At 38.0% G+C, this 7,614-nt stretch overlaps 1 pseudogene; it reads left to right on the forward strand.

The window, feature by feature from the left end:
* The first annotated feature begins 315 nt into the window (after positions 1 to 315).
* On the forward strand, positions 316 to 1,637 carry LOC103747945 (annotated as a pseudogene).
* The last annotated feature ends 5,977 nt before the right edge of the window (positions 1,638 to 7,614 follow it).

Genomic DNA, 7,614 nt, shown 5'->3' on the forward strand with positions numbered 1-7,614 from the left:
GCATATCTATATTACCGCATTTTGCCATGGTCTCTCTATTGCCTTCTTTACCACTGAGATTGGTAAATTCTACAAAATCCAGAACAAATTTAGAAGAGTGTCCAAATTGGTGTCACAGTTCAGACGCTGGCACTGTACTCCACAGGGGAAATTTCTTTTGCTTCAGAGAAACCCGTTTTTGCCTTTAAGACCTCATTAAACTCAAAGATATACAAAGAGTGCACCCTGAAAACTACAAAATATTGCTTAAATAAATCCAAATGACATAAATAAATATGGAGATAATAATGTATTCATGGATTGAAAAAAGTTAAGATGTCAATACTGGTGTGTGCACCTCTGCAAACGTGCAACAGCAGCTCCACTGCCCAGAGTGGGCGTCTAGGTGCTCACTGGAGAGCTGGCGCTCTTTACTGGGATGTGAGTTGGAGCTTGCCCTGGAGACCAACGTGAAACTGGCTTTGTGCCTATGTTGCTTCACAGTTGAGTGCTCCAGAGTCACTGCACGTCTGGCTTCCCTGTGCTTGCTGCCCTCTGGCAGCACTTCCAGCAGGCCCACCAGATCCATCAGCTTCGCTTTCTCAGTGCAAATCTAGTTACTGTGATATATAATAGTAGCTGGAGTGTTGTCAGCATGCAACAACCACACACTTCGAAATGGGCTAAGAAACAACTGGGGCAAGCATTTGATACACTATCTTGCATTGAGTCAACATGTGCTTGTGAAAGTCACTTATAGGGTCTCGTGGCTGTGAAGTGCCTCTGGAAGTCAGGGAGAATCTGTACTCCTGCAGACTATTCAACACCACCAATTCCATTTTACATCAGGAAAATAAGGCCTTCAGGCTTTCTAAAGACATTTCATTAGAGCTCCGAATTTGTCAGTGTGAGGTTCTGTACTCAGTCCTGATTGTCAGTTTCAGAGGCCTGTGTGATGCCAGTGTGGTAGGTTTTCAGAGGAACATTACAGTCAAGTCTTATCAAATTCCATAATGAAATCTAATAATGTATATGCTAATTAAAAATAAAAGAAATTTAAAAAGAAGAATAGGAAGAAGCCCTCTTCATTGTTCCCTTCAGTCTCCCAAGCTGTGATGTACAGGTCCTCATTGTGGTATAGTCTGACTTGCTGTTCATCTTGCCACAGAGCTTTGAGGATGCAATAGTGTGGGAGAACTAACACCTCCACAGCCCCTGTCAAGAAATCTTCACAAAGTGACAGTGAATGATGGAAGGGGAGTTCGCTGAGTCCCTACAGCAGGAGAGGATACATTGCCTTATGAATTCATGAAGATGTGGAAGGAGATGCAGGTGGTTTTATTCATATTATTCAAGAATGCAGTACTCTTTCCACTGCAACTTTCATCCACAGTTTTAAAGACTTACAGATTATATAAGGAGTCTCCATCAGAAAGATGCCTTGGTGAAGAAGGACGAGAGAAGCACCTTCAATGGGATTGTCTTTGTGGATGTTGACACTGAAATGATCCTGCAAAATTATTGAACTTCTATAGATGGATTGTGGAAACTACCAGCTTTAGTTTGTTGCTGAAGACAGATGAGGCTTGTGACATAGACTTAGAAGCTGTTGTCAATAGAATTGCAAAAAAAATCTGAATGGGTCTAATTTCTGGTAGAGAAATATCATGTTGAATTGGGTGGTAGACAGCATGGAAAATGGTAGGGGCCAGAGTATCCCAGTTTGGCTTACCTTGCCTTTGTAGGAGGTCCAGAATATGTCAGTTCCAGGAACCTTGTCTGCTGACTGGGAGGCAACCCAGAGAGTTTGAAGACCTATCAGGAGGAAAATGTAATCATGGGTATTTAGACGGCAGTTGGAGGTCCTAAATGACAACAGGATAGCCCTTGACTGTGTGAAGAGACCCGAGAGATAGGAATGCTGTTATGCTCTCAGTACTTGCCACAGGAGATAAACAAACTGTGGGAAATGAAGGAACTGTGTGGTGATTCTTATCAGTGTGAAGAAAGATCACAGTGATTCCAAGCCCTGTTCAAAAACCAGGGCAGGCATATGACCATTTCTGTGTAAATCCTAGGAGATTCCAAGGTTTGGCAGTAGAATATGCACACTTTCAGGACAGTTCTCAGCTGGTACTTTTAGCTGTAACCAGTTGGTGTTTTATGGATGTTTGCACAAATCTTCTTAACACAAACTGATATTGTAGTATCAGCAAAGTTTTTATTCATATATGAGAAGACAATTTAAAAATAGCAAATTGTTTTATGAAGGAGAAATATTGCTAGGTTCTGATTCAGTGTTGTTAATTCATCATTACCTATCATTTTTTTTGTTTAAAACTTGCCCTAGATCAGAAATCCAGAGTAATAACTCAGTTTGAATCTTAACCTTTCTTGTCAAATTGTTCTTCTTAGCATAATTATGACAATTATAAACCAAAAGAAGTGCACAAAATTCTGTGTAGTCACTTACATGAGCATTTGCCACTTACATCAAAGTTTGGTGTTTCTGGAAATGTCAGATTTGGTAGATCTTTGGATGAAGTGAAAAACTTGGACCATGGTTTTAAAGATGTTCATTTATAGCTGGGTGTGGTGGCATATACCTTTAATGCCAGAACTTGGGAGGCAAAGACAGGCGGATCTATGTAAGATGAGGGCCAGCCTGGTCTTTATAGCAAGTTCCAGGCCAGCTGAGGCTACTCGGAAAAAAAAAAAAACCCAAAAGATGTCCATTTGTATAGTAGACTAATATCCAAGGTGTTTTTTCCATTTTACAAATCTTAAATATTGTAGTTTTAGTATTTCTATTAAACACTAATTATCATGAGTATGAATAAAAGAATAGTTATTAGTTTTCTGTCAAAAGAAAGAATATTTCTAAATCATGGACACTTGGAAAGAATTAATTTTGCTTTCCTCCTATCATTTCCTAATGTTTGCTTAGTAGGAATAAATTTGAAATAAATATGAGCTGGTAGTATTTGGAAGATATGCTCATTCAAATATATATATACATATATATGAATAATCATATAGCTATAACTGAAATAAAAGCATCTGACTAATTTTTAAGTACTCTGGAGATATAGTGCACCTGAGAAGAAAGAAAATAACATATAAATTATACATTGTAGAGGACATGTCTACCTAAGTTTAATGGAACTTTCTAAGAATCATGTTAATAACTTTTTCTGAAAAATGTTATTTGTTTTTATTTTATGTGTATGAGTGTTTTGCCTGCATGCATGTAACTGCACCCATGTTGTGTAATGTCCATGAAGGCATAATCAGATCCCCTGGGACTGGAGTTATGGATGATTGCTGGCCACCATGTGGTTGTTGGGGACTGAACCTGGGTCCTCTGCAAGAGCAGTCAGTGCTCTTAACTGCTGATTCATTTCACCAGCCTCAGTAACTGGTTTTAAAGATTTATTTTATTTTTATTTAATGTATTTGTGTGAGTGCCCATATGTATGTCTGTGCATGTGTACCACATGGGTGCCTGGTGCTCACAGAGGCCAAAGGAGGGACTCACATTTCCTGGAACTATGGATACAGGCTGTTGTGAACTGTCATGTGGGTTCTGGGAATTGAATCCAGATTTTCTACTAGAGCAGCAAGTGCCCTTAATGGCTGAGCCATTTCTCTAGCCCAATAAAAACTAGTATATTAAAACTAGGTAGTTATTAACTATATGCAAATTTTACTAGATTAGCTATCTTACATTTACTATTTAAGTTTTTACATACTGAGATGCAATGATGAGAGGTAAAAATAAATACACGGCTGGGTGTGGTGGCTCACACCTTTAACCTTAGCACTCAGGAGGCACAGGTGGGTGGATCTCTGAGTTCCAGGATAGATTGTTCTACATAGTGGGTTCCATGCCAGCTAGAGCTACATAGTGAGACTGTGTCTCAAAAGCAAACAGCCAAACAAAATACGTGAAGGGGCTGGGAAGATGACTCAGTAGTTAAGAGTATTTGATGATCCATCATGTGAACTAGGCTTCACATAGCAAGCTATGTGCAAATGCCTATAACTCCAGCTCCCGTGTCTTTTTCTGGCCTCTGTACATTCACAGGCATGCAGACCTGCACATGCATGTGCACATACACTCACAGGGATACATACATACCCATACATAAATTTAAAAAATATTTACTCTCCATCATGAGATATTGAGGTGGGGTCATGTAGATCTTTAGAAGGTGATTGGACTCACTCCCTATGGGTGTATTAATTCATTCATGTGTAGGTTAATGAGTCAATACATTAACTCTAGAGTGGGTCTGTGGTGAAAGCCAGTTTAGCTAGTTTCTTGGGCACTCCTTGTCTCTTCCAGGTGATGATCTGCACCAACCACCTCAGGACTTTAATAAGATGAGGCCAACCACCAAATGTGGCCCCTTGACCTTGGACCAAAATTGTGACCCAAAGTAAACCTCTCTTTATAAATTACCCAGTCTGTCATATTAATATTAATAATGGAAAATGGACTATGGCATTTCATGTGCAAATATCTACATGTGTGTATGTGAGTAGAAATAGGAAATAATTTGTAGGACGGACCTACTATTCTTACTTAAAGAAAACATCAACTTTTTTTTAAGAAAAGGATTTATTTTGGCTCACAGTCCATCATGTTGGGTTGACATGGTGGCACATCATGATGTCAGAAGCATGAGACAGCTAGGCACCTTGTATCCAGAGCAAGGAAGGAGAAATGAATGCAGGTGATCAGCTCACTTTCTCCTTTATCTTTTTTTTTGTTCAGTCCAGGACCCCAGTGCATGATGTGCCCCCCTTATTTGGGTGAATCTTCTCTCCTCAGGGAAAATCCTAACAGGCATGTCCAGAAGAGTGTCTCCTAGGTAATTCTTAACCCTTTCAAGGTGACAATCAAGATTAACCATCACGCTCATGAAAAATTTCTGAAAAAATTATGCGTGTGTGTGTGTGTCTGTGTGTGGGTAAAAGCATATGAATACAGTGCCCATAGAGGCCAGTAGAAGGTATTGTATTCTCCCTGGAGTTGAAATTACAAGAATATGTGAGCCACCCAATGTGGGCACTGAGATCCAAACTTGGGTCTTCTGAAAGAAAAATACATGCTGAATGAATAAACATTTTACGTCCTGAAAAAGTATACACTAATGGGCTGGAGAGATGGCTCAGCAGTTAAGAGTGCTGGCTGCTCTCGCAGACGATCTGGGTTTGATTCCCAGCACCCACATAGTGGGTAACAACTGTCTGTAACTCCAGTTCCAGGGGATCCAATGCTCTTCTCTGACCTCCGTGGGCATTGCATGACGTGGGTGCACTTACATACTTGTAGGCAATATACTCATACACATTAAATAAAAATAATAAATAAAATATTTTTAAAGTATAAGTTAAGGATAAAGCTACTTGGAGAGTAATGTTTTACGTGCAATTAAAGCATGTAAAGAAACAAGTCTTCCTCCCTCCCTCCCTCCCTCTCTCCGTCCCTTCCTTCCTTTCTCCCTCCCCACTACGTTTATAGTACTGAGGATTGAATTTACAGTCTTGCACATGCTAGGCAAGTGCTGTACCACTGAGTTATATCTCTACATCAATAATGATGATTTATCAACAACTTTCAAGAATAATATTGATCATAACAGTAATCATGACTTTATGATTTAAATATTGCCTTAATAATTACAAATAATAATCAATTATATTAACATAATCATAATAACAATGTCTCAGATTCATGTGTCACTTTGTAATTTTCAAAGAACCATGTATAATCTCATTGAATATTTTTAAGATAATTCATTTATTTTCATTTTATGTGTGTGAGTACTCTGCATGCACGTATGTATGTACATTTGTGTCATACAACACCTGCAGAAGTGGGAAGAGGGCATTGGATCTCCTGGAGCTGGAGTTACTGACAGCTGTTAGCTGCCATGTGGGTGCTGAGAACCGAACTCAGGTCTTCTGTAAGAGCAGCCAGTGCTCTTAACCACTGAATCATCTCTCCAGCCCCTCTCATTGCATCTTTATAGTAGTTCTGTATAATCATATGAGATTAAAAGGCTTGTTAGGAAATCAAAATGTACATTCTAAAGAATGGTTATTTTTGTTAAGAAATCATCTAAGTGAAAGACTAATAATGATAACTATAAGTCTCTGAAAAAATGAAATTAAAGAGGAAACAAATGAATGGAAAGAACTCCTATGTTCAGGTACCTGAAGAATTAATATTAAATGTCTAATTCATAGGTTCATTGCAATTCTCACCAAAATACTAATGACATACTTCACAGAACTAGAAAAACCAATAATAAAATTCATATGAAAGAACAGAAATAGCGATATTGAGCAAAAAGAACAAAGCTGGAGGCATCACAACACTTGAACACACATATATTACAGAGTTATAGTAACTAAAGTTGCCTGTAACCAGCATAAAATGGCCACATGGAATATTTGGCTTGGTTGTAAAATGTGCCTTACAGGCTATTTTTTGTTTGAACTGTTGATCCTCAGCACTGTTTTGTGAGGTTGCAGAATCTTTTAGAACTGAAGTCTAGCTGTAGGAAGTGACTAATTTGGGGTGTGCCTTGAGGTTTGCAGTCCAGCCCAGATCCACATACCATCTTGTTCTGCCAAGAGAGAAGAGGTGAGGAATTACCACAGTGAAGCCATTCAACTTCTAGTTTTGTAAATGGTTAGAAATGGAGAACTAGTTTAAATTTTATGGGTATGAATATCCACTCTCCCCAACATCATTTATTGAACAGGTTCTCTTTCCTACAATGTCTGTTTTTGGCATCCTTTAAAACACAAACCAAAATAAATCTCTCCTCTCTTTAGCAGCTTATTGCTAGCTATTTGGTCACAGCAGTACAAAAAGTAGCTAATACACAGACCAATGGGACAGAAAACAAATCAGAGAGTTAAACCTGCACATGTTTAGCCAACTAAGAAAGCCTCTTCAATAGATAATGCTTGGGAAAGTGGATATTCATACCAAGAAAAGTGTAACTGGATCTTTATTTCTCACCATTTGCAAAATATAATCAACTCAAAATAGATCAAAGAACTAAACAGAAGACTCAAACTGTGGAACTACTAGAAGAAAGCAGGGAAAATACTACAAGCTAAATCTAGGTAACAATTTTTTTTGCATATGACTTAAAAAGCAAAAAAAAAAAAGACAAATGTGATTGTATTTAACTAAAAAGCTCCCATATAGCTCCTATATAGCACAAGAAACAAAAAATTGAATGCACAACCTACAGAATAGGGAAAATACTTGACAACTACTGTCTGAGAAATGATTACTATTCAGAATGTATAAAGAACTAAAAAATTAATAATGAAAGAAAATAATAAAATTAAGTAATGTGCAAATGACATGAATATTCAGTTCAAAAAATAAGAGATTAAAATAGTCAAGAAATATGTTTAAAATGCTCCGCTCAGACATGGAGAGGTGGCTCAGTGGTTAAGAGCATAAATAAATCTAGGCTCAGGAAATCTGACACCCTCTTCTGGCCTACTTGCATAACTATAATTATTTTTTTAGAAAGAAGAAAAGCTCAACATCGTTAGCAATGAGGAAATGCAAATCAAAACTAAGATGTCATAATACCC

This window comes from Nannospalax galili, unplaced genomic scaffold, assembly GCF_000622305.1.
Source record: "Nannospalax galili isolate Female #2095 unplaced genomic scaffold, S.galili_v1.0 scaffold365, whole genome shotgun sequence".
Classification (NCBI taxonomy): domain Eukaryota; kingdom Metazoa; phylum Chordata; class Mammalia; order Rodentia; family Spalacidae; genus Nannospalax; species Nannospalax galili.